Below are 25250 nucleotides of genomic sequence, written 5' to 3'. Positions count from 1 at the left end.
AAACAATAATCCCTGAAGTGTGAAATTAGCTGTGGAAAATCAGGGGTTGATAAACAGCCCTCTCCCCCATATCTTCTCCTTCTTCTCTACTCCCCTACCTTTCCCCCAGCCCCCCACCCCTCATGTTTTCCCACCCTTCTCAGAGGTCTGGTGGGCCTTGTCCCACTTCTCACTGAACTATCCATGCCAGCCCCAAAGCAAATGCTGCCAACTGGACTGTCCTATGAGTCAGGTGCCCTGACCTGGTACTAACTAGAGTAAAATACAACCCTGCCCTTAGAGGCCCACAGTTAGTAATTAGTGAGAGATTCGTAAACAATCAGAAAGGTTGCAGAAATAAGAAACAAATAAAAGTGGAGGAGCTCTTAGAATGCCATCCTTTGGAAAGCACTCACGCCCCCGGCTCCCAGGGAAGCTGACTTAATTGGTTTGGGTTGTGTATAGAGATCAATAGTGTTCAAAACACTCCCCAGGTGATTCTAACTTTAGCCAGGGCTAAGAACCACCCCCGACGTATTGAATTAGGAACGCTGGCGGTGAGGTTAAAACCTGTGTTTTAACAAGCCCCCCACGTGATGCTGGTGCACGCTCAAGTTTGGGAGCCGCTGGTCTGCGCTGCTAAGGGGCGGAGGTATGGGAATGGAGGGGGTCCAAAAGGGGAGCAGTTGGGGCTGGCGCACAGGGCTGGGATGAGGGACTCTTCCACCGGCACCCTCCTCCCTCCTCTAAGCCTCAGGGCAGTGGACAAGCTCTCCCGTCAGAGCCTGGCCTGAGCCCTTCGGGGTGGGCGGTCCTTGAGGGATAGTGTGTTGGGGAGCCCAGTTTTGAGACCACGGAGCCTCCCTCGGAAGCCTCAGTCACTCGGCTCTGTGGCCGCTGCTCATTTCGCTCCGGAGTCCCTTAGCAGGCAGGAAAGGTTGGGCCTGTGGCGGGGCCATAGCGAACGGCCAGAAAGGGCTCTTTCTGGAGAATCCTGGCTTCCAGTTTACGGCTTCTCATCCTTTTCCCCAAAGTGGGCCCCCTACTCTGAGCGCTGGCTTTTTTTTTTTTTTTTTTAAATCCCAGACAGGAACTGTGTCCATCCCCTGACAAAACCCGTGCCTCCTTTTCTGCACATGCAACATCTTCTCATCCTAAGCAATCACACCCCCACCCACAAGCAAAGCAGCCCTTGGCCCAGAGCACCCGGGCCCCACTCCCGATGCCCCCTGGCCCTACAACTCTTCCATCCCAGCTGACAGAAAACAGCGAGTCCAGCGGCCTCCCCACTTCGGGCCTCCCCGCCCAGACCGACCGACCGAGCAGGGCAAGACCCTACTGCTGGGCCCAGGGCGGTCCCCAGCACAGGGACCCCCGGGGGAAGAAGAGGGATCCCCCGTCTCGCCACAAGCCAAGCTCAGCCCCTCGGCGCGCCGGTGGCGGCTTCTCTGCGTTTCTGGCCGAGCTGCCCGCCCCCCCCGTGGGGAGGGGCTGCGGCCACGCGGAGTCGCCCGGGGTCCGGAGGCTCCTCCCCGGGGGTGGCCGAGCAGGAAGCGTGGAGCGCGGCGGGCGGGGGCACGGTGCGGGGCCCCAGGCGGCGGAGTATGCGCGGGCCTCGGCGGCCAGCCCCGGCGCACAGCCGCGGCCGGGGCGCGCGGCGCGGGGCGGAAAAGCCTGTTTACACAGACTGCACACCGCCTGGGGAATAATGCAGTAAAGGAAGTGAGCCGGCTCGGCCTGACTGCTCCAACTTCCTGCTCTCACACACACCAGAGGAAAAAAAAAAAAAAAAAAGAGGAGCGAGAGAAAGAAAAAAAAAGGGGGAAAAAATCAGGATCTCATTACAAGAGCAACAGACCGTCTGCAGACGCCTGTCAGCATGGAAAGTCGGGGACTTTCGCCCGGTTCCTCCTAGAAATTCCCCCGAAGAAGGATCTTGAAAACTCCCCCGCATCTGGGTATGTAGTAGGGTCCGTGCCTGTTGCTCGGACAGTTGCAAAGTTTCGTGGGGCTTGGTTTTTTCTTTCTTTCTTCTCTCTGGCTTGGTGGGGGTGGGGCGGGTGGGCACCGCGTCGGAGGCTGCAGGCCCGGGGCTGGGGGCGGCCGCGGGGAGTGGGCGCAGCTGGGATGCTCCTGCGCCGGGTCCGCGCGCCGGCCCGGGGGCTGCGGCCACCGGGCGATGGCACACCCCGCCCTGGGCTGCGCTGTGAGCCGGGAGGAGGGGGCGCGCGGGGGAGCGGGCGGCGGTGAGACTTGGGGTCCCTCTGGGAGGAACGGTGACTGGAGCGGGCTGCGTGCCTGGAGGCTGGACCACCGCTGACCTGTGGCTCTCCTCGGGGTGGCAGTGGGCACCGACGGTCGAATTCAGGGAGAGGACAGGGGTGGAGAGGGAAGCGGAGGGCGTGGGGAGCCGAGCCGCGGGGCTGGGGGCCGCGTCCCCTCTCGCTCGGCAGGTGACCCCCGCCCGGGTCCCCGCCCCAGGCGCACGCCCAGCCGGACCTTTAAAAGCCGGTGGAGTCATTACTGGACATGGTTTTGGAGGAGGACCGGGCAGGAGGTGGTCTTGGAGCCCCCAGCACTTTGGGATGGGGCTCTTCTGCTTGCATCTGAATGTTGGCCTGTAATGCTTCCGTAACTTTTGGGGGGAGGAATTACAATTTTGGAGGGCTAAAAAAAAAAAAAAAAATTAGAGGTCTCGGTTTTGTTACGTTTTCTGAACCGAATCGTCCTGAGGACAAGCTGCAGTTAGGCGGCGGATGGAGGTGGGAGAAAGAAATGTTATTTCAGAAACTGCAAAAGGGGCTTTTTAGAAGGAAAAAAAAAAAAAGAAACGAGTGTCGGGAGAGTTTCTGGCTTGTCTGGAAACGGCAAGACTAATTGCCATGCGCTTCCGCTTTGAAACTGGCAGCAGACAGCATCTTGAAAATGACTCACTAGAGGAGCTCACAAAGAAACTGTGGTTTGCTCCTTCTCAGGTTTATGTATTTGTGCCTTTTACAGTTTCCTTTGTAGTGTTCGAGGGGTCACCCGCCCCTTCCCCGCCGGCCCCCTCCCACCCTCCCGCTTTTGGAAGTCCCTGGCGGGTCTTTAACTCCCCCCAGCACCCCGGCCAGGAGGGGGGACGCTGGGGGAGGCTGAGTTGTTTTTGGAGTTGGCTGGGGAAGAGGGTTAAAGGGATTCTGCTGCTGCGGGGGAAAAAGTTCCCTGAATTTTCCACTGGCTGCTGCAGGAAGAGAGAGCCCCTGTAGTCATTGCTAAGTAATGTCTGCACACACACCAACTAATCTCATTAGGAGTTTCCGCTGCTCGGCACAGGAGGGGTTTTGTGCAGCCACTGTCAGCCGGGGGAGCCCTGCGCTGGAGAGGGAGACAAGTTACGGCTTTATTTACTTAGAGGGGCAGCCGCCCAACGAACCTTTTCAGGGCAGCATCTTGAAAACTTTGAAGTCATTTTGGCCATTTTGGATTTCGAACTTACAGGTTTTTCTCTCCTGTGTGTGTGTGTGTGTGTGTGTGTGTGTGTGTGTGTTTTCTGTTGCTCAAGCACCTCAAACACACCCGTCCTCTCACGTCTGTGCTTCACTCCTGGCGGGGGAGGGCGGAGGTGACGAGAAACCAAGCATGTTCCGGGCATCTATTAATGAGCTCAAATTGATTTCTGAGCCCTACTGCCAAACAAAATACCCTCCGATCTCTCTCCCTTTTCTTCTGTCTCTCTGTGACACACACTTATTTGGGAAAGGTCAGTTATGAGTTTCAATTTATGGGGATTATAAAATTACAAATTGTGTTAGGAGGGCACGTGGGTCAGACAGTTAAGAAGACTGTCCCTAACTGTTTTTGGAGTTTCCAGTAATGATCCTGCCTGCAAAGACCCCTGATGGTCATTCTATGCCAAATATAGCAAAGGCCTTGTGGCCTTTTTTTTTTTTTAAACCTTTAAATGTTGGAAATGTGTAGAATTACTAAAAAGGGTAAAGAATTTTAAGGAACCTGATTGGAACTGTGGGGCTCCTTTATTGACAAGGACACTCTGCTCTCTTGAGGGTTTTTTAAGGTGTCCGTGTTTCTTTTCTGGTGGCAAAGCATGTCCTAAAAACAACCCAAACAGCCCGAGCAGGGTGTGAGTCAGTGGACGTGAGTACAGGATGTGCCTAACACCGCATCTGGTGCAGAGTAGATGCTCAATAAATTGTTGCATTGAAAGCTGTGAGTAGGATAACAGAACTTACATTAAATAGATAAGGAAAAAAGCTTTCCAAAGCCAACATCACTTTGCATGACTGTTCCTTAAGGATGAAGGTTGTTAAGTATTCCCCTTTCAAGACTACATTTCCTTCAAAATAAAAAGGGGATAATTAGAGTTCTTCATTCCAATAAGTTATTATTTGGAATGAATAATGTTCATTTATAGCAATAGTTCTCAACTGGGAGTAATTCTGCTCCCCAAGGGACTTTTGGCAGTATCTGGGGACATTTTGGTTGTTATAATCAGAGGGGGTTCTACTGGCGTCTAGTGAGTAGAGGTCAGGGATACTGCTAAACATCCAGCAATGCCCACAAAGAACTTTCTAGCCCAAAATGTCAGGAGTACCCAGATTGAGAAACTCTTGTTTACATTAATGGTGATGACAACTTTGATATGCATTCATTCAAGGAATAGAACATTTAAAAGTCATCACTGGCACTTTTCTGCCATGTGAATAACACAGTGTGCATGAATTTTCTCTCTTTTCGGTCAGTAATATGTGTGGAATGACATGTAAATAATGACAGTGTGATGGTGTACCTTTGTGAGCTGAATGAGACCATCTCTGAACCTCACTCACTTGGTACTAATGCTTTTTAGACCAGAATGGCAACAGCCCACGTGGCGGAGAGCAGCCCCATTTGAATTTTGAAGTTTGCTAAACATTTATTAAAGCCTTCCTCTTTTTCTTATTTAAAAAAAATTTACTAATTCAAACCTGGTAATGTACAATAACCCTGAGATCATATATTGAAATTTATATTTGTAATAACTTTTTAGAACTTTTCCTGAAATCGGTTTTAAAGGGCTTCCAGGCAGCGCGTATAAATTAAAATATTCCTTTCTTAGCTGTCACGTATCGGATTTTGTGCGCCCTGTGCTACCCAATTATGTATCTATAGGATTCAAAAAACCAATATGGTTGCAAAACATTACCTAAGACAAAACAAACCCAAAACACTTTAAAAATATTATCTAAGGATGTGACTTCCTGGAGTAAAGTCTTTTTTCGCTGATGGTGAATTACTGCTTACTAATTAACGGCTTTACTCCCTTCCAGTCCCAGGGAATGATTCAGCCATTTTCATGTTTCCTAGACCTGGGGTTCCTCATTAAACTTTGGACAGAGAACCCATTTCTTTTATTCTGGCTGTGACCTGGCTGTAGGCAGCTGGCTTCTGCCCCTAAGGGCCAGTACCTGCACATATAGATGAGCGGTCCTGGTTACTTATATGAAGGACTCCACTCATGGCAAATTTTTCTGTATGTTCAAGGCAAGAGTATTTTATGTTTTATTATTTATCCGTAATTCCCCTTTGCCTTTGTAGATTGATGACATATTTGAGATTACATTAGTATAGCAATATTTTCTAAAGGTTAGTTGTTTTTTGCTGTTATAAAAAATATTAATATGAATTATCTTAGGAAGATGCAGAAAACCACAAAGAAAAAAAAAACATCTCCCATAATCCCTCTGTTAACATTTTGGTGTATATTTTTCTGGTCTTTTAAAATACATATACACACAGCTGCACATGCACACATAAAATTTTTAATTGGAGTCACACTATACTTTCTGTTTTGTAGCTTATTTTCAGTTAACGTATCATGTAACACAGTTTAATAACTGGTACTAAGACCAAAATTACCACACATAGAGCTCGTATTTATTGATCTAATAAATGTGTTGACTCAACAGTGGATTGACATAATTTCTACATGAACTTGTTCAGTGTTTTTGTCTCTGTGGCTCCAAGTAACGTTCTAAGAATGCTGCCCTCTTGAAAGACTGAATTCATATGTGCTGTGCAGTTTGGGATTTTGATGAGTTTCTCTATGATTTAAGGATGAGTCATGATTTGCAGTAGAATATCAAGATGTAGTAAAAGGAAGTCCAGGGTGCGACACATCAAAGTAGAATGTTGAGTGATGAAAACAGAGAAACTAGGTTAGACCAAAAATACACCTTGAACTTCTCTAACTATAAAGGAGGGAGGAAGGTGCCTCTTGCACACTTGGTGACTCTTACTTATTACTGTTTCACTTTATATCAGTAAAGTTTCCAAACTTTGAAATTGGTATTTTAAGTAGATTTTCAGTTCAAGAGTACTATTGCCCATGGCCAGTTTGAACTGAGATCATGTAGCTTTTTGGTTGAAACCGTGGCAGTGAGAACATGAAAACTCCAGTTTTGCCACTTATAGTACAGCCCCAGTAAATTGAATTATCAGAGTGGGGGTGTGCGTGCGCGCACACTGTTTTTGTTTTATTTTTTATTAAGGTATAGTTGATTTACAGTATCATGCTAATTTTAGGTATACAGCTCAGTGATTTAGTTACACGTATATATACCTATATAAATTCTTTTGCAGATTCTTTTCCCTTATAGATTATTACAAAATGTTGAGTATAGTTCCCTGTGCTATACAGTAGGTCCTTGTTGGTTATCTATTTATATATAGTAGCATGTAATATGTTAATCCCAACCTTCTAATTTATCCCTTCCCACCCCCCTTTCCCCTTTGGTAACCATAAGTTTGTTTTCTATGTCTGGGGTGCACTGTTAACAAATCCTAAGGGCCTTCAGTCTTTTAAGCAGAAATTTGACTCCCCATTATCCCTACCCACAACCGAAATGAAAATGGCCTTTCATCCATTACTGGAAACTTACATATATGTCAGCAGTTTAAAAATAAACTTTGAATTGATCATTTCAGTAAGTTGTAACTTGGTTGATTTGCCACTAGGAATTACTCACTGACCACTTTATGTGTTTTAATTTACAGTTGCTGGAAAGTAATTATTAAATTAGGAATTAAATGGGGTTATTTTATAATTGGCTGTGAGAGTTATTTGCATATTTTTAAAGAAATTAAGATGATAGTTATACTAATATATTCTGATCTGAATTTGGACTAAAATGAATTTACTCACATACATGCTTTAAAAAGAAGTTTTAAGCACACAGTATCCTAAGTCTTTTTAAAGCTACCATATCTAAGAACAATTCCTAATGTTCCAGGTATAAATATGGGAGTGATGGAGGAGGTATAAAACACGTGTATCTGATACCTTCTCTTACACTGTTTGGTGAGGTTAGGGGTCATTTACTCCAAACAATAGAATGAATCTGAGACTCTTGATGTCTTTTACTTTCTTTCACTGTTGTACAACTTATGTACGTGAAACTGCCCAGATCTTAAATGTTATTGTATACACCTATGTAATCCCCACCCCCTACTTCTAAGTAGAGAATACTTCCATCGCCCCAAAACGTCCCCTGGCTATTTTTAATTGTATTATGGCAATTCCATGACTCTACCATGTTATTATACCCCAGAGCACCTGGATAAGATACTGCAGTATTTTTATTTAATCTACTTGGTTAAAAATAGATCATCAGAAAGTGTGGATTTCCTCATCATCCAATAAGAGGAAAAATCCTTTCTACACTATTTAATATCACTTACACTAACCAAAAGTAATATGTATGCTGCGGGGAAAACGTAGATTCCCTTAAAACCAGTTGTGTTTAGAGGATATCACTTAATGTCCCTGGACCTCAGTTTCCCTGGCTGGAGGGCAAAGTGGCTGGAGTAGAGAGGTAGGGACGATCCCTTGCATCCCAAAGTCCTTTTCGTCTATGCTCTGTTTTAGAATAAAGAACTTGGATTCTTCTAGGAGTTGTGAAAGTGTAGAGTGAATGTCTGCTGTCATCCCCCAAAAGCTGACTTTGAGACATATACAGCAATTTTTAAAAACTGTTTTGGGTAGAAAAAGGGATTCCCCGTAAGTTTCCCCTTCAATCCCATGTCGGCCCCTTATTGAATAAGGAACACCTGAGGGAAGGTCAGCATTGGCTGCAGTGCTTCCTTTCCTCCTCTTTTTGAGGTTTGTGACAGGCACCACTCATTTCTAAAGATGACCTCGTTCTAGGGCAGTGACTGGGCAGAGACAGCGATTGTCTCCAGGTTGGGTGCTGAGCAGGCCCCAGGATTTTGATCACCAGGTCAGGTCCCTACTCTTTCCTCCTGATAGTCTTTGAAAATGCTGTCCATCTTCCAACGCTGGATCTGAGGGGTCCACATTTCCCCTCACCCCCTCCCTCTGGTCCCTTCTCCACCCACAAGCTAGAGCAGTCCTTCCAACACAGATCCGACCTTTTCGCTCCTCTGCTTACAATCTCCCAGTGGCTTCAGCTGGGATAGAGACCAAAAATCTTAATGTAAGCAGCATGCTGTGATTTAGGCCAACTACACTGGCCTTTCCTCAATTCCTCAAATGTGTAATGTGCCCCCGGGCCACTGGGCCCTTCTAAGTGCTGTTCTCTCTTCTGGGAATTCCCTCCAGGTCCTCCACTCCCATCGATTTCTCTCACTCCACTTTCGAGCCAGTGTGTAGTCATCTGTCAGGTCTCAGCTCAACCATCTCTTCCCTGGGGAAGCCTTTGCTGGTCCTCCAGGTTAGATCTCCCCAGTCATCCATCCCTGGCCTTCGGAGTCCTTGCCACAGGCTTTATTTACAGGTTTCCATGTTACCTGAATTCTCCCTCTGCAGATTCTTACTATCCAAGCACAAGTACCAGTTTCAGATATATATATCTGGAGATAGGGCTGGTGTTTCTCATTATTCATTAATATTCCTTATCCAGAACTCAGGAACCAAGTAGATTTGATAGCAGGCTACCCTTTGCTATCTGGAGTCACTGTCCAAACCCTGGAATTCATTAGATTCGGAAACTGAGGGATATCTGTGCGTGTATGTATCAAGATGTGTTTCCCATCTGTCTTGCCCATCAGTCTGTAAGCTCCCTCTGGGCTTCATCTGCTATTCTCATCCTTGTGTTTATCCCAGCCCTTTGTACAATACCTGGCATTCGTTGAGTTAAAAGCAATCTGAAGGGGGAAAACTTTGTCACCATAGCTCCTCTCCTTGCATTTTGCCAGTGGAATTGATAAAGCACTTTATTGCTATGCCTAAATCCAACTCTTTCCTAGACAGTCAATTATTTGAATTAATAAGAAGCATATTTCTTGGTTAAACCAAAGAGACAGCCAAGAAGATCCTGTATAGAGGATATATCATTTTCCAGAATTTTTGTCCAGATTTGTAGGAAAAGTGAATGTACAGGGATCAGGTGTGTTAACATCTGAGAGGACAAACTTTAGCCCTATTGTTGATATCAGTGTTATACTCAGAATGGTTGGTTAGCAGTTGGGTAATTTATAGGATAGTACAGCCTGAAAGAACCTCAATGTACAGTTCTTTCCATGTTAAAATTAATCGTTCTACAGCAAGGATCGTAGTCCTTTATCAAGACTTCAGTTGACCACATTTTCATAGATCCCTTGGACTGAGTTCCATAATAATATTCACTGTTAAAACTGCTTCCTCACTTACACTAAAACCTGTGTGTGTAGCTTTTGTCCATAACCTTTTATAATTAATAAATGACATTTCTGATCGAGTTTTAAAATAATGACACTGCCTGTGTGATGATGAAAGGATGAATGATTAAATACCTAAATTGTTTTGGGTCGAGGGCTAGATCTGCTATTAATTTCAGCTGGGTTTTGCCAAGGAGTGGTTTGTTGATAGTCAAACCTTGATTAACCATAATGTGTAATTAAGCAGATTTTTTTTCTCCCTGCACTTAATTGTCAGAAGAGAGATTAAGACAACCACCACCACCACAACAGAATAAGCCCTAGAATTTATTCCAGGATGTGCTCCTGGGTAACTGTAGGGTCTGTCCGTAGGAATTAACTGCAGGGATTCCTGCGTTGTCTCCACCTGTGAGTTCTCATCATTTTCAGAATGGTGATCCTGGGGCCCAGAATGATCAGGATGCTCTGTTAGCTCTATTAGGCAAGGGGAAGGGCTGTAGATGTGAGAACAATTTCCTAGCACTAGTAGTTAAGAAGAATACATCTCTGGTTAATACTCAGTGAACTGGAAATGTAACTTCCCCCCTATCCCCTTACTGGAGTTTGGAAGGTTTGCATTTAGAGGCTAAAATATAAGCCATTGGTTGTTGGAGATAAGCATTGGCAGACGAGGAGTGTGTGTGTCTGTGTATTTGGGTGTGCCTCCGCACATGTAGCTACAAGAGGAATGCATGAGTCTGAGAGAATGGGACAGTATGTGATCTCAGTTTTTGTTCCTTCTCTGTAGAGTCAGCCCTCTCATGTAGGATTCAAGCCCCACTTCTGTACAGAGGATTAGAGCATAAAGGAATGTTTGCTAAAGCTCTCCATCCCAAAGAATCATTATTTCATTGTGAGAACTCAAGACAGAACTTGGATTTTTGTTACAGTTTTCAGGAGAGGAGAAAGCTCAGATGCCTCATCATTTCAGCAAACCCCATACAGAACATATAGGAAGGGACCAAACTGTTTAGTAGTATTTGAAGACTGTATGTGGAGGCGGCTCCTTCATCTTCTTGTATGGTCTTGCGTTTTGAAATCCTCTGGAATCTAGAATTCATGAGTGTTGTGGGGAAGTTATTTTCGCTAATGTTCCTGCCTGTTTTTCAAGCTCCAGTTACTGACCATTTAGACCAGAGGGTGTTGGGTAGTAGAGCATGGCTGGGGTTTTTTGTTTTGTTTTGGTTTTTTCTTTTTAAAAACATTTTAGAACAAACATCTCCACATTCTCCAAGTGACATTCTGAGACAGGGTTGGAACTGATTAAACCCCAGGCAGAGAGAGAGATGCTGTCACATCCGTGCTGAGCCTATAGAGGACGGAGGAATGCCTGCTGATGGGCCCACTTCACCTCTGATAGTCGAAGCAAAACCAGAAACATCGCTCAGCCAGCCGCTCAGCATTCCTAACTTTGCTTCGTTCACTTCTTTAGGCTCTTTAGCCCTAATTCTCAATTCTGCGTTTATGACATTGAGTACTTCTGAAGAGAGTTAACAGTTTTTCAATGTACTTTTAAAAAAAATGATCTCTTCTCCTGTTTTACTGTTTATTTTATTTATTTATTTTTTGACCACACCGTGCAGCATGTGGGATCTTAGTTCCCCGACCAGGGATTGAACCCGTGCCCCGCTACACTGGGAGCGTGGAGTCTTAACCACTGGACCACCAGGGAAGTCCCCAACAACTTCTTAAAGTGAATTACTTTGATCACCAAAGTATATGATGTTAAAAGATGTCTTGAATCAAACAAAATGACCCAAGAGTACTTGGGCTCTCAAAAGCTCCGTGTCTCACTCTCAAGAGCATTGCCCTGCTTTGATTTAAATCAGAGCTGAACCACAAGAACGGCATCTTCCTCTAGGCTTTGCCACATCCTTTGTTTTTGTTTTGTTTTGTTTTTTTTGAACCTAAATATTAAGACCTACCAATTTGTCTTTAGGAAAGTAGAAACTTTGAGACCTTGATGTAGAAGATCGTACATGTACCGGATGATTAAAATACAGAAAGGGTGATTTTCTTGAGCAAAGGGGAAAGATCATCTAAAGCGGAAGCTGGCATTTGTTTTGTACAGTTAATATTTTCACGTGGAACAATTACTGGAAGAGTAAGCAGAGGAACAAGTTGTATGTGACATTTAAAAAAAGGGCTGAAGCCAACTTAGTGGAGGGCAGATTCCCGAATGGGAATTAAGGGCTGGGAGGGGGCTTTAGGTACATATCTGATGCTGGACGCTGATGCCACCAACAGCCATTCTTCTCTGTGGGATGCTTTTGTTGACTTCTCGAAGGAAATGTGCGTGCACAACATCAACCTGACACGAAAGGATGAACTCTCGGTCTTCCACTTGATGACAGTTTCAATGTTATTTTGTTCACGTATCCATTGCAGTCTGGGGGTTAATCAACAAGTTTTAAGTGTAATGTATTGGAGGAGATTGTTTAGTTTTGAAATCACTCACTGTCTATTTTTGCAACAGTTTTTTGTTTTTTTTTTTTTTTTACAAACAATTGTGCTCAACAGAAACAGCAAGATATTTTAAATGTGTTCCACTTACTGTAGTTTGTCTACAAGTCAGGCTAGATTTTAAATGGACGCTCTGCGAAAAACAAGATGCCTCTTGCTTGCTGTTTTAACTTAACCCCATTGTAGTTTTGCTTCACGTTAAAAAGAACTTTATTAGCAGTTATTTAAATTGAGAAGAAACTGCATTTTGGCACCGTACTTGTTCTATGTAGCTAAACTTGATGCCTGTACACAAATGTGGGAGGGAGATATGTATATGGAGACAGTAAAGCTACAAAAGGGAGAGTCTACCTTCATGACTTTAGATGCAGCTAAACTCCCCCACAGATGTCCACCACATGAGCAGGTGATGATATTTTGAAGGCTGCAGAGTCACTGTTTTTTATAGATCCCTTCCAACGTGAATATATTATCATACCAGATTTATGTATAAATGTGGAGGCCTAGCATTTGCATTTTGTAAACCATGCAAGAGTTTTGCCGAGAAGAGCACCGAAGAAAAGCGGTGATGCTAAAGTGACCACAGGATCTGGAAGAGTGCAGTTCTTTGCTTAGGTAACCACCCCTGGAAGGCAGCCTTAGTGCTTCTCCAAAATCCCTAAAGAAGGTGTCACACAAATATCAGTAACTCGTAACATTTTTGCAACAGTACTATATATAGTGGGGCCCGAAGACTAGCTAATGTCAGTATTTTCCAAATCTTGACATTTCCAGAAACCAGCACATTTTGTGAACTGTTACACTTCAGAAAAGGGGGAAAAAAGGTTTATAATACTATTAGCCATTTGCAAACTACCAGTTCAAATATGCCCTATTGTAACGTTTTAACACAGGTCATATATTTCTAAACAATATCAAGATCCACTAACTAGTATCATTTTCTATTTTTAAAAGACATGTAAAATGGTTTCGGTGGACTTATTCCAGGAAGAGGGAAAGATAGCTTTCCCAGGAGTGCTGATGTTAGGGACCATTTTCTTTAGTGACTTAAGCATCCAGACGTGATCGAAGAAATGATACTTTATTATTTTAAATTCTGTAGAGAAGACGAGAGAGTTCTCAGTTTCTCCGGGAAGACGACGACAGCTCTCTCCCTCTCCTGGCTGCTGCCAGGGCTCTCTGGGAAGGAAAGCTGGAGGGAGATGGTCGGGGTTTCCTATTGCTCCGATCCCGTTCCCAAGATCAGTAGCCTGATGTGTCGTGCGTGTGTGAGACGCAGCCGCTGGTGAAGAGACGTGTTCTGATGAGGGCATAAGTGAAGTAGACAGAGACTGAAACGACCTGTGGGAGGCTTTGGTCGGACAGGGGAGCAGAAGCGATGGTCACCATGGAGAGAGCTGCGGGGGGACCAGAGATAAGGGCCACAGGGGGAGGAAAGGCTCTGAGCCTTTCCCTCTGGGGGGACTGAGGGAGGTAGGTAGAAGTGCCTGCAGGTGTTGGAGGTGGCTCAGACCAGGTGTATTCAGACCAGGGAAAGGGAAAGATGCGCAGATCTTACCTTTCTGCCAGGAAATGACCGAGGCTGCAGCTGGACTGGGACGCTGAGCACAGCTGTGCAGATTTCCCGGTCCCCACGGTCCCTGGGGCATCCTTCTGAGAGGAAGGGATGGTGTCTCGGGCCACACCTGACCCCACCCGGAACTCCTTCCTCCCTGGCCCAGTGTGTGTGCACACATGTGAGCGAGACAAGGCAGATGTGATGTTGACGATCATTTGTGTGGTTGGCGTTTAAGGAACGGCACCGAGGAAAAAGGGCACTATTGTGAAGCAAAACCTATTGCTGGTTGCCATTGAAGGAAAAAGCGCACTGTCCAGATTTTTAATTAGCAGAGCTTAGGACATGAATTTTCTTTTATTAAACGTGTTTTATCTTGCTTTTTTTTTTCTAATGTTTCCACTGGGTGGTGCTGCAGGAATTCCTACCTTTTGCCTTGGATCTACCCTTCCCAGAAAGACGCCTCCAAAGCATAATAGGAGGAAGTCCTGATTTAGAAAGATTTTACAGTTTCCACACAATAGAAGAGCTTGGAGGATGCTCTGGCAGGAAATGCTTCAGTTTCTGGATGTGGAAAAACTACCATCATTTTGTGTCATGCAGACGTGTTCTTACCGCACTGGGTATATACTTGTGGCCTTCTCCAGCTTATTATTTAGCACAGAAAAGGTTTCAAGTTTATCTGAAAGGTTATGGTTTCATTCTAGTAGAAGTGGCATGGAAGATTTCCTTTCTTTTCGATTTTTGTAAAACTAAACAAAGTGAGCAAATAAACATTTTCTGATGTGAAGGCAACCACAGAGTTAAAAAATCTCTCTGTGAAGGCTTTGTTTGAAGCTGGAGGCATTATTCCATTTTTATTTTGAAGATCCCTTACGCGATGTATTGATCAAAAGGATATCTTAGATTTTTACTTTTAAAATACTCTTAATTGTAAAAAGTCTTTTAGTTTGCTGACCTTCATGTATGGAGGGGGGATAGGGTTGGCCTTGCTTAAGAAGTTGAAACAGAAGTTAACATCCCTGCCTGAGGTCATGCAACTCTTCCCCCCCCCCCCCCCCCCCCCCGCCCCCCGCGGTACGTGGGCCTCTCACTGTTGTGGCCTCTCCCGTTGCGGGCTCTGGATGCGCAGGCTCAGCGGCCATGGCTCACGGGCCCAGCCGCTCCGCGGCACGTGGGATCTTCCCCGACCGGGTCACGAACCCGTGTCCCCTGCATCGGCAGGCGGACTCTCAACCACTGCGCCACCAGGGAAGCCCCATGCAACTCTTTAAGGTCATGGCTACGATGAGAATTTATATGTTCTGACTTCCAATGTTTCCCCTTGCACACAGGATCGAATTTTATTAACATTAACAGTACAAAAATTTAGGTAAAAGATTTTCCATTCAAAGGCCTATGAAATCTAAGAATCAGAGGTTAGTGTGTGTGGGGAAATACCCACTGGAAATTAGGGAGCTCATTAAACTGAAGCTCAAATTCAAGAACAGTTAGCAAGATCTTAAGTAAGTTTTACTGAATGCAAAACACCTTCTTAAATTTTCTGTGCGTGTCATGGGATGCCGTGAAATCCCAAATATGGCTTTCTTAGAACCTGAAAGAGGGCTTCCCCAGAGGTGTTTGTTTCTAAAGGAAAAATTTTTAGCCCCTGCTGGGTGCTTACCAAGTCCCATCAGTCTTGTTGTTTCAGTGGGATCCCCATCCTGTCCCCGTTCGCAGTGCAGTGTTTCTCATGGTACGTGTCATTGTTACGTGAAATGCACGCAGGTTTGGGGCCCCACTCCGGGGCCGGCGACATCACCTACCTTTCATTTTCCACTTTCTTCCTCTTGTTCCACCATACAGTGTGCACACACCGAACAAGAGGATGAGTCTTTCCTGTTGAGAAGGAGCTAGGTTACAGAAGGCACAGCTCCTCACCTCCTGTCTTCATCAAGAGGCAACCTCGATTATTTAGCATTGGATGACACAGCTATGTATTTAAACCAATAGCAGATCTTTTTAAAGGGGAACCGGGTTTTTAAAAAAAGTAAAGGTGGGATGGGTTCAAATTTTCTTAAAAACAGAACCAGTTGGAACAACTGGAGTCACAGATGAGGCAAGCCAGAGATGAACAAGAAAACTTCCTGATTTGATTTCTCATAGGAATGTTGTATCGCCCTCTGTGTTAAAATGGGACTTTTCTCTTAGTAGCAGTGAGATGCGCATATAAGAAATGAAGCCTCTGCTGGGGAAACTACGTGTGGTGATTAAGAAGCTGGACTTTGGAGCCACGTGCCCTCTATACAAGTCTCTGTTTTCCCAAAATACTCCCGTGGCCAGAGCGTCTTATTCTACCTTGTTAAGTCATGCAGTATCAAATTCAGATAACGTGTATCAAGTGCTCAACACAATGCCTGGTACACAGTAAATGCTCATCAAATGTTAGCGTCAAAAAAGAAAAGCTCCTATTTAAGTAAGTAATGGATATTTTTGGGTAGGAGCCCTATTCTTGAGAATTCCATGGACACTCAGTATTGACTGGTGGGGGACGATATAGCTAACATTTCCTTTAGAATGGAACTCTTTGAGATTTATAAATTACCTTTAGGATTTAAATATATCTTTTTTTCTCTACTAGAGAATGTTAGTCTCAGAAAGGGTCCATGGACCAAACACAGGAAGAAGATACTGCCCTGGGGATGAGTGTGTGTGTGTGTGTGTGTGTGTGTGTGTGTGTGTGTGTGTGTGTGTGTGTGTGTGTGTGTGTGTGTGTGTGTGTGTGTTCTCTGGGTGTAATTATATGCTTTACGTTGACCGTATGAGACTGCTGGTATTTGACTGTTTTTGACCCATAAAAAAAATTTCATATGGTTGAACCTAATAGTTGGTGATATGGTTAAGAAACATAATTTGAAATAGCATCGTAATGAGAGAGATTATAATGAAGAATGATTATATTTTATTTTCATATGTTATTTATCAAAGCCTCAAAAGTCAAAATTTGTCAGGCAGCCTTGGACCACTAATAATCATACTGATATAACTTCTGTGTGCAGTATTATGAAGTAGTCTTGAATTTTCACTGGGGACTTATTAGTAGTTTTATCTCATTGAATGTATCAGTTTTCTAGCTCCATACTCTTTTTTTTTTTTTTCTTTTTGAGGTACGCGGGCCTCTCACTGCTGTGGCCTCTCCCGTTGCGGAGCACAGGCTCCGGACGCGCAGGCTCAGCGGCCATGGCTCACGGGCGCAGCCGCTCCGCGGCATGTGGGATCCTCCCAGACCAGGGCACGAACCCGTGTCCCCTGCATCGGCAGGCGGACTCTCAAGCACTGCGCCACCAGGGAAGCCCTCCATACTCTTTTGATCCAAATGACTACTGTTAGGAGAATTCGTTCAGTATTTTTTTCCACGTTGAATTCATATGGTTAATTACTCTGGGGAAGAAAAAAAAGTCTCAGTGAGTTTCCTTGGGCAATAAGAGTAGCAGTGTTCTTACAGAAAGCAGAGTTTGGCCGTCGTGTTGAGGGTTAAAACAGAGCTGACACACAAGGCAAAATGAAACCAGAGCTGCAATTACAAAATGGGACAGATGTAGGAGGCCAGGTTTCCTGTGGCCCATTTTCCAGTTTCCTGCCTACAACCTGCAGAAGAGGAAGCCAAATGTTACCAAGTATGAGAGCTGAAAGGGGACGTGCTTCAAGCCAGAATTAAGATCCTCACAAACAACACAGACAACAAAAACAGTTGCAAAGAAAGTGAAGGTTCGGGTTTAGTCCAAAAATGTCTGGGAAGGAGCAGCCCATCTGTTTAAAGAAAAAGCATTGTCAACAGAGCTTGTACTTCTCTGTGAGACTCCATGGGGGCACCTGGGGTCTGTCTCAGGTTGTAGGAACCTCTGATTTTTTACAGTCCTAATCATCTTTCAAGACATCTGCTTTTTTAATACCATTGGTTACCTGGAAAGATTTTCCCTGCAGTGCCCAGGGCTTCTGAGTCTGTTTCCCGGGCATGTTGACATACAGGGGAGGTGGATGCGAGTAACTGACTGGCTGTAATGAACTACAGCCCCACTTTGGGAAAGCTGGGTGACCAGTTGGCCGCTTTGATCTAGCAGGCTTGTGTTCCTTAACTGCTTAATAAAATTGTGTCTGATGCTTTCAAGGAAGAGATTAAATGGAGATGTGTACATATGTGAAGGACTACAGATCGTACACTATTTGTGTGGCTACCTGATTGTGAGCCATGTGGAGAGATGATGGAGAAGTGGACAAGTCCATCTTTCTCCCAAGGAAAAAAAGAGAAGAATAAAATTCTACTGTGTCTGGGCTCTTTAGCATGTGATAGAAGTCTCTGAAGTCAGATGTTACAAGAAATCGAGATCCCAAGAACTTGAGATTCACGGCACACTTTTTTATTGAATGCCTGTGGTTTGCCAGGTGCTGTGTTGGAATTGCTGGGTGACGCTGATGGAATGATGGCTAACAAGAAATAGCTCCATCTGTGGGAGCCTTGTTGAAAGCTTCATAGAAGGCACAGATGCGGGCAGCATCTAAGCCTTGTTGAAGGCTCACAATGTACAGGGCACTGTGCCCAGCTGCTCCCATACACTATGTCTTTCAAATCAACTTGTTTCTTTCAGGTGCAGAGAAATAGGTGGGTGCTTCTGGGACAACCATTTATTATTTTTTTTAACCCCGTGGACCAATCACCACCTCTTCTTCTGGCCCAGGAAGAGCAAACTCAGTACCAGGAACATTAGGAAGTTTGGGGATATTGCAGGGTATCCATGTGAGGCAGCCTAGAGTGAGAAGAGGCCCTTTCCCATCTGCATGTGGGCGTAGCCTGAAAATGTGGGATAAGATAGGGCTGGATGTGCAATCATGGGGTGGGGGGGAATGGCCTGCATATACAGATGTGGGAGGAAGTAGAATGGCTGGAATGCACTTTCCCAGCTGGCGTTAATGTGGCCATCCAGTTACTTTTCCAAAGGAAATTCACCCATGTAAAAGTCTCCAACAAACCAGTTGAACTGCTTCTCATTTACCCACAGACAACAGAGTTTCAGAAGGAAGGAGGGGTGGATCACACAGTAAAGGGCAGATGTTGTTATTACAGTGGCTATCAGTGATTTCCCCGGAAAAATCTTTCTCTGTCCTCAGATAGAGGAGTTATTTGAAAAACCGGATTTGAAAAACATTGTGAACTCTAAAGGGTAAAAAAGTAGGCTGAGCGATGGCTGCTTTCCCTCTTTTCCTGTTCACTCTGCTCTTCAAAGCATGGACAATCTGTAGATATTCACAGAATGAATGAGAATATAAACATTTTTTAATAGATAAGAGAGCTTTGAGGGACATGAACTTGGCCTCACCGATTAGCATTTTTTTTTACATGCAGTGTTTGACAATAATTAAGATGTCTTCTGAAAATGTTAATAATCTTAGTTTCACCTTCTCAAAAATAACAAAAAAAAGACTTCAGTTTGTGCTGCTTAGTTACCAAATATTAATCCTTATTGACTTGGTGCCCTAAAATTATTCTGTGCTGAGTTATCGCAGACCACAGATAGTACAAATTGTTGTTTTTCAATTCCTTGCCTTAAGTACAGGTGTTTGTTTTTGTTTTTAAAAAATATTTATTTATTTATTTGGCTGCTTCAGGTCTTAGTTGCGGTACGCGGCATCTTCGTTGAGGCATGGGGCATCTAGTTCCCTGACCAGGGATCGAACCTGGGCCCCCTGCATCGGGAGTGCGATGGTTCCTGACGTTTCTCTTGGACGCTGATAACATAACAATACAGAAACTCTCAATAGATGTTGCTCTGGACAGAGGAATTGGACTTCAGAGAATTTTCAGTACTAAGTGTTCAAATCCATATTCACTTCTGTAACCGTGCAGTTTTTAACAAGTAAAAAGACATGAACTTGGAGCACCTACTTTGTTTATTTCTTACACAGGAGTTTTTCTCCTTTCCTTGGGCTCTCTCGTTTCTGACTAATTGGTGTTTTTAAGTTGGCTAGTTTCTCTAGTTCCCACAATATGTAGGATTTATAAAGATAATCTGACCCCCCTCAGGCCCCACCTCAGTGTAACTTAAAAAATGAAACCAGAAACATGCAAAGAGAAGTGTTAGGTTGCCACGGATATAAAGAAGAGCAAATAAGTGGGCTTTTCAGCTTCTAAGAATGGAAGCAAAAACCTCACGCTTTGCGTACATGCTCTGTGCAGTCCCGTCTCACGTTATGATGTCTGGCGCCACCTTGTGGCAGATAGAATGCCTGCCTCCAAGGAGAGGAAAGCAACTTCTATGAGGGAGGAGGCGGCCCGAGAAGGGGCCGGGGCAGGTCTAGGTGTCGGGGGGTGGGGCTGAAGCTTAAACAATTTGGGGAAATCCTCTTTGTACAGGCCCCCACCAAGTTATAAATACAAAATCCCTGGGGCCCCTAGACTTGTGCAAGGTGGTGGTCCCTGGGGCATTAGGATCTACCATCAGCTTCACTGGGAGCCCTCCTGGCTGCAGGATGACAAGGTGGTGATGCTGGCGGTCATGGGGCAGGGCTAACACTCCTGGCAGCCTGGCTGCTGCTGGAGGCTTGGTGGATTTTGAAGGAGCACAGTAACCTCTGGACTTAGTCGTCGTCGTTGTTTTAATCGAGGTAGAGTTGATTTACAATATTAGTTTCCAGTGTACAACAGAGTGATTCCAAATTTTATAGATTAAACCCCATTTATAGTTATTATAAAACATTGGCTATTATATTATAAACTCCATTTATAGTTATTATAAAACATTGGCTATATTCCCTGTGCTGTTCCTTGTAGCTTATTTATTCTGTCGATGGTTGTTCAGCAGTTAGTTGTGATTTTGGTGTTTTCGTGAGAGGGGTGTGCTCACGTCCTTCTATGTTGCCATCTTGTCTCTGCCCCACGCTTATTTATTTTATGCACAGTAGTTTGTACCCGTATCTTGTCCTTCCCCGCTTCCTCCTCCCTCCTGGTAGCTACTAGTTTGTTCTCTGTGCATCTAGGGTGGCCTTTGTTTTTCCGGCACAAGCTGGAGGTTGTCTCTGGGTAGATCGCAGAGCCGTTTCATCCAGGCCCCTACACTGAGCCTTGCTTTCGCCTTTGCCATTGCTGCCCCCCACCCCTGCCCTGCCCACTGCGGGGAACATCTGCCTCTGTCCTCTCACCCTTTTCTTTTTTAAGGTGGGAGAATGTTCTTCTCTTGCCTCTGGCCTGCAGAACCTCAAATGCTCTCCTACCCAAGACTCACTCCTAAGGACACAACTCAGTGAATTGTAAATCTGTACCAGAACCTGGTTTTTAGGACCCAACAGAAGCTAAATGTTAGCAAGGAAAGGGGAGAAATTCTGGGCTTGCTCTCTGGACAGCAGCAGTTCCGTAACTCTAGCTTTCAGCTTTTGAAGGAGAGGGTTTGATCAAATCCTCTCACCCTTTTCAAATTTTCCTCACCTTTTGTTTAAGGCTGTGCTCAAGCTGACTCTTCTAGAAAGCCTTCTCTAGCTAGTCTGACCCTAATCCTGATCCTGATGTGACCTCTATACCCTTGGTAGGAGGCGGTATAACAGAGTGGCTAAGGGCATGGGCTGTGGCCTATACTAACCTCAGTTTTATTCATTCATTTATTCGACAGATGTTTCTTGAGCACCTACTATGACCCGGCAGTGATCTAAGAGTTAGGGCTGCGTCAGCAAGCAAAACAAAGTTTGGGACTCGTGGAGTCAGCATTCAAGAGCAGTGCTTTTCAAACCATCTGTGGAGAAGGACCGGTGTTTTAAATTTCCAGTACATTGTGGACTGATAATTTTGGATACCATAAAAATAAATTACTAGGAAAATAAAATTAAAAACAAAGATACCAAAATACAAGCCCCCAGTTTTTATTATAGATTAGGCAGACGTAAGATTATATTTCAATAAATAAGAATAAACATAATTGGGGAAATAATTACAAAAAGCTACATATTCGGGGCTTCCCTGGTGGCGCAGCCTGCCGACTGGGGGGACACGGGTTCGTGCCCCGGTCCGGGAAGATCCCACATGCCGCGGAGCGGCTGGGCCCATGAGCCATGGCCGCTGAGCCTGCGCGTCTGGAGCCTGTGCTCCGCAACGGGAGAGGCCACAACAGTGAGGCCCGCATACCGCAAAAAAAAAAAAAAATAAATAAAAGCTACATATTCAATGAAAATGCATATAAAGGCAGTTATATAGAAGATCACTATTCATACTGATAACTTTTGTCGTTCTGTAATTTTAGCCAAAGGAAAAAGTCATAAGTGAAATAGAGATTCCCTGTATTAAATGCCTATAAGCACACTTTAAGCAAACACCATATTTATGAATACTTCGCTTTTCATGTAGGAAAGTGTTTAGGTTGACTAATTAATCTAGGTTGGATAAACAGTGCTACTTTCAGGAGATGAGGTATATAAACTGTTTCTGTGTTTTGTTTTAATTACACTTGAGAGAAGCCCGTCTCACAGAGCTATGTTGACCAGACAGAAAGAAGAGATTTTTAAACCCATTTCGGCAAACTCAGGATATTCGTTTTTTAACTTTCATCTAAAATGCAGCAAGTTTGCTGAATTTTAAACTCCATCTTCATTCCTTCATTAGTTGCCAGTTCCAAGTTTATCCTGTAATGTAATACAGTTACAGTTAAATCATCTTTTAATGAAACCCATGAATTCTAGATTTGTATACACTTTGGGGTTACAGTTGAAAAACTAACCTTGAACATCACACATTTTAGCATTGTCCTTCTTCATGTTTCTGACTATTCCATAGTTTGTGCTGACCAGACAAGCCTACTGATCACATACTTGGATGTGGTGACAATGACAAATGGCAGTGAAGTCTCTAAATATTTACTCTCAATTCCTATACTTAACTTATCATGGACTGGTGACCAACAGTTTGCACTGATGTTGGCCACACAGAGAGTAGACTGTGCTCTTCCACAGTTGGGCCTCAATTTCCTCATCTGCAAGGAGGGAACAGTAATTTTATTTAACTCAGAGGGCTGTTGTGGGAATTCAGTGAGATAATGCAAAGTGCTTGGTATATGGTAAAGGCTTAATAGATAATACCCAACATGTACAGAGAAAACCAAGAGAAGGCTCTTATAATCGGAAAAGACAGATTAATGAATGAATGATAACACTGGAGGACAGACTATGATAAAGTGCTGTAAGGACCCCTGGGATGAGTGTGTTCACATGAATGTGTGAGTGTAAATTATGTCCATTTGGGAGGACCTTTTGATCTTGTCTGTCCTGCACTTTGTGCTTATTGTTTAAGGCACCTGACTTAGCACGAGGATGGTGACTGCATTTTACTGTTCCCACCCTGTTTCACGAGCGTTGGCCCTGTTTCTGCTCCTGAGGAGTGGAGGGTGTTCAGCTCCCCACCACCACCCTCAGTGGAAGTCTGCCTGACTTTAGCTAGTTAGCGTGCCCAGAGCATGGGTGGCTGGTACCCTTGACCCGAGGGAGATGCCAAGGCTGTGATAGGGCCACGTGGCCTGACGGCTCTCACATGGGCCAAGAGGTGTACCAGCGATGATGAGAGTAATCAGTATATACAGTCTATAGCATCCTTTTCTTTGAACCTCCATCCAGAAATTAAAGGATGAATCAATGATACTATTTGCATTCTTTAAAAACAAGGAGTTGAAAACACAGACGAGGGTGGAAAGTAACCGCTCAGAGTCTGCCTAAGTGTCCCTCCAGCTCTGTGCCAGTGGACAAGCTGTACACTTGGACCACCTCCACCACGACCAGCCCAGGGAATGGACCCAGGTGGGCTCCATCTTCATAAGCAGTGTTGTCATGGCTATCCCTTGCGTTGTCGTTTTAGAACACTTCTCTTTCTTCTTTCTGACCCAACAGTTCTCATCTACTTGACTCCCTTCCCCGCTCCAGGGGCACAAGATAGATGGGGACAGAACTAGCTCCAAGGGAAGTGTGAGCACTCGAGGGCCATCTTTGCTGGAGTCACAACAGCTTGGAGGCCTCAGGCTAAGCATTTTAAACCAGTGTTTCTTAAGCTGAAGGCAGCAAATATGTAATCAGGGATCTGAGTTTTCTGCCAGAATTTTTTTTAAAATCTGTTCTTTCATTTTTTAAAAAATTGAAGTGTAGTTGATTAACAATGTTGTGTTAGTTTCAGGTGTACAGCAAAGTGATTCAGTTATATATATATTTATTCTTTTTCAGATTCTTTCCCATTGTAGGTTATTACAAGATATATTTTTTAACATCTTTATTGGAGTATAATTGCTTTACAATGGTGTGTTTCTGCTGTACAACAAAGTGAATCAGCTATACATATACATATGTCCCCATATCTCCTCCCTCTTGCATCTCCCTCCCACCCTCCCTATCCCACCCCTCTAGGTGGTCACAAAGCACCGAGCTGATCTCCCTGTGCTATGTGGCTGCTTCCCACTAGCTATCTATTGTACATTTGGCAGTGTATATATGTCCATGCCACCCTCTCACTTCATCCCAGCTTACCCTTCCCCCTCCCCGTGTCCTCAAGTCCATTCTCTACGTCTGCGTCTTTATTCCTGTCCTGCCCCTAGGTTCTTCAGAACCTTTTTTTTTAGATTCCATACATATGTGTTAGCATATGGTATTTGTTTTTCTCTTTCTGACTTACTTCACTCTGTATGACAGACTCTACGTCCATCCACCTCACTACAAATGACTCAGTTTCGTTTCTTTTTATGGCTGAGTAGTATTCCATTGTATATATGTGCCACATCTTCTTTATCCATTCATCTGTCGAGGGACACTTAGGTTGCTTCCATGTCCTGGCTATTGTAAATAGAGCTGCAGTGAACATTGTGGTACATGACTCTTTTTGAATTATGGTTTTTCTCAGGGTATATGCCCAGTAGTGGGATTGCTGGGTCGTATGGTAGTTCTATTTGTAGTTTTTAAAGGAACCTCCATACTGTTCTCCATAGTGGCTGTATCAATTTACATATTACAAGATATTGAATATAGTTCCCTGTGTTATACAGTAGGTCTTTGTTATTTATCTATTTTATATATAGTAGTATATATCTGGTAATGTGCTTTCATTTTTTGATGATAGTCTTTAAAAAAAAACCTCACATAAATGTATTCCAGGTCACCTTATAAAGAATAGTCACCAAATAGCTGAACATTCTCCCTTGGATTTCAGTGCCTGTATTGGAGTCGCTGCCTAATGAACAAGGAACCAAGGTGGATACAGTAGCTAGATGATGCCTTTGAGCTAGGTGAAGGCCACGTGTCCTCACAACGTGTTCTATGCAGAGGTTTCCCTGTTGCTTAAAAAATAATAGTAAATATTTGAATAACACTTATTATGTACCAGGTGTAGTTCAAGTGCATTCTTAGTAACTCATGTAATCCTTGTAACCACCTGTAAAGGAAATACTTTTATTATCATCATCCCCATTTTCCTTATGGGGATATTGAGGCACAGAAGGGTTAAGTAACTTACCCAAAGTCCCACAGGCAGACAGGACTGGTACTTGCATTTGAACCCAGAGAGTCTGGCTCTGAATCTGCTTTACCCATT

General features: G+C 44.3%; 1 protein-coding gene across 2 annotated transcripts in view; it reads left to right on the top strand.

The window, feature by feature from the left end:
* The first annotated feature begins 1336 nt into the window (after nucleotides 1-1336).
* ELK3 (ETS transcription factor ELK3) overlaps nucleotides 1337-25250 on the top strand; it is a 70951-nt gene continuing 47037 nt past the window's right edge. For both annotated transcript variants that reach the window (XM_079937822.1, XM_079937821.1), the window contains exon 1: nucleotides 1337-1937. The gene's annotated coding sequence lies outside the window, so the exon portion shown is untranslated. The remainder of the gene's footprint in view (nucleotides 1938-25250) is intronic.

The sequence above is a fragment of the Stenella coeruleoalba genome (assembly GCF_951394435.1).
Source record: "Stenella coeruleoalba genome assembly, chromosome: 11".
Lineage (NCBI taxonomy): Eukaryota > Metazoa > Chordata > Mammalia > Artiodactyla > Delphinidae > Stenella > Stenella coeruleoalba.
The sequence above is the reverse complement of the archived record's forward strand: the minus strand, read 5'-3'. Positions and strand labels throughout refer to the sequence as shown.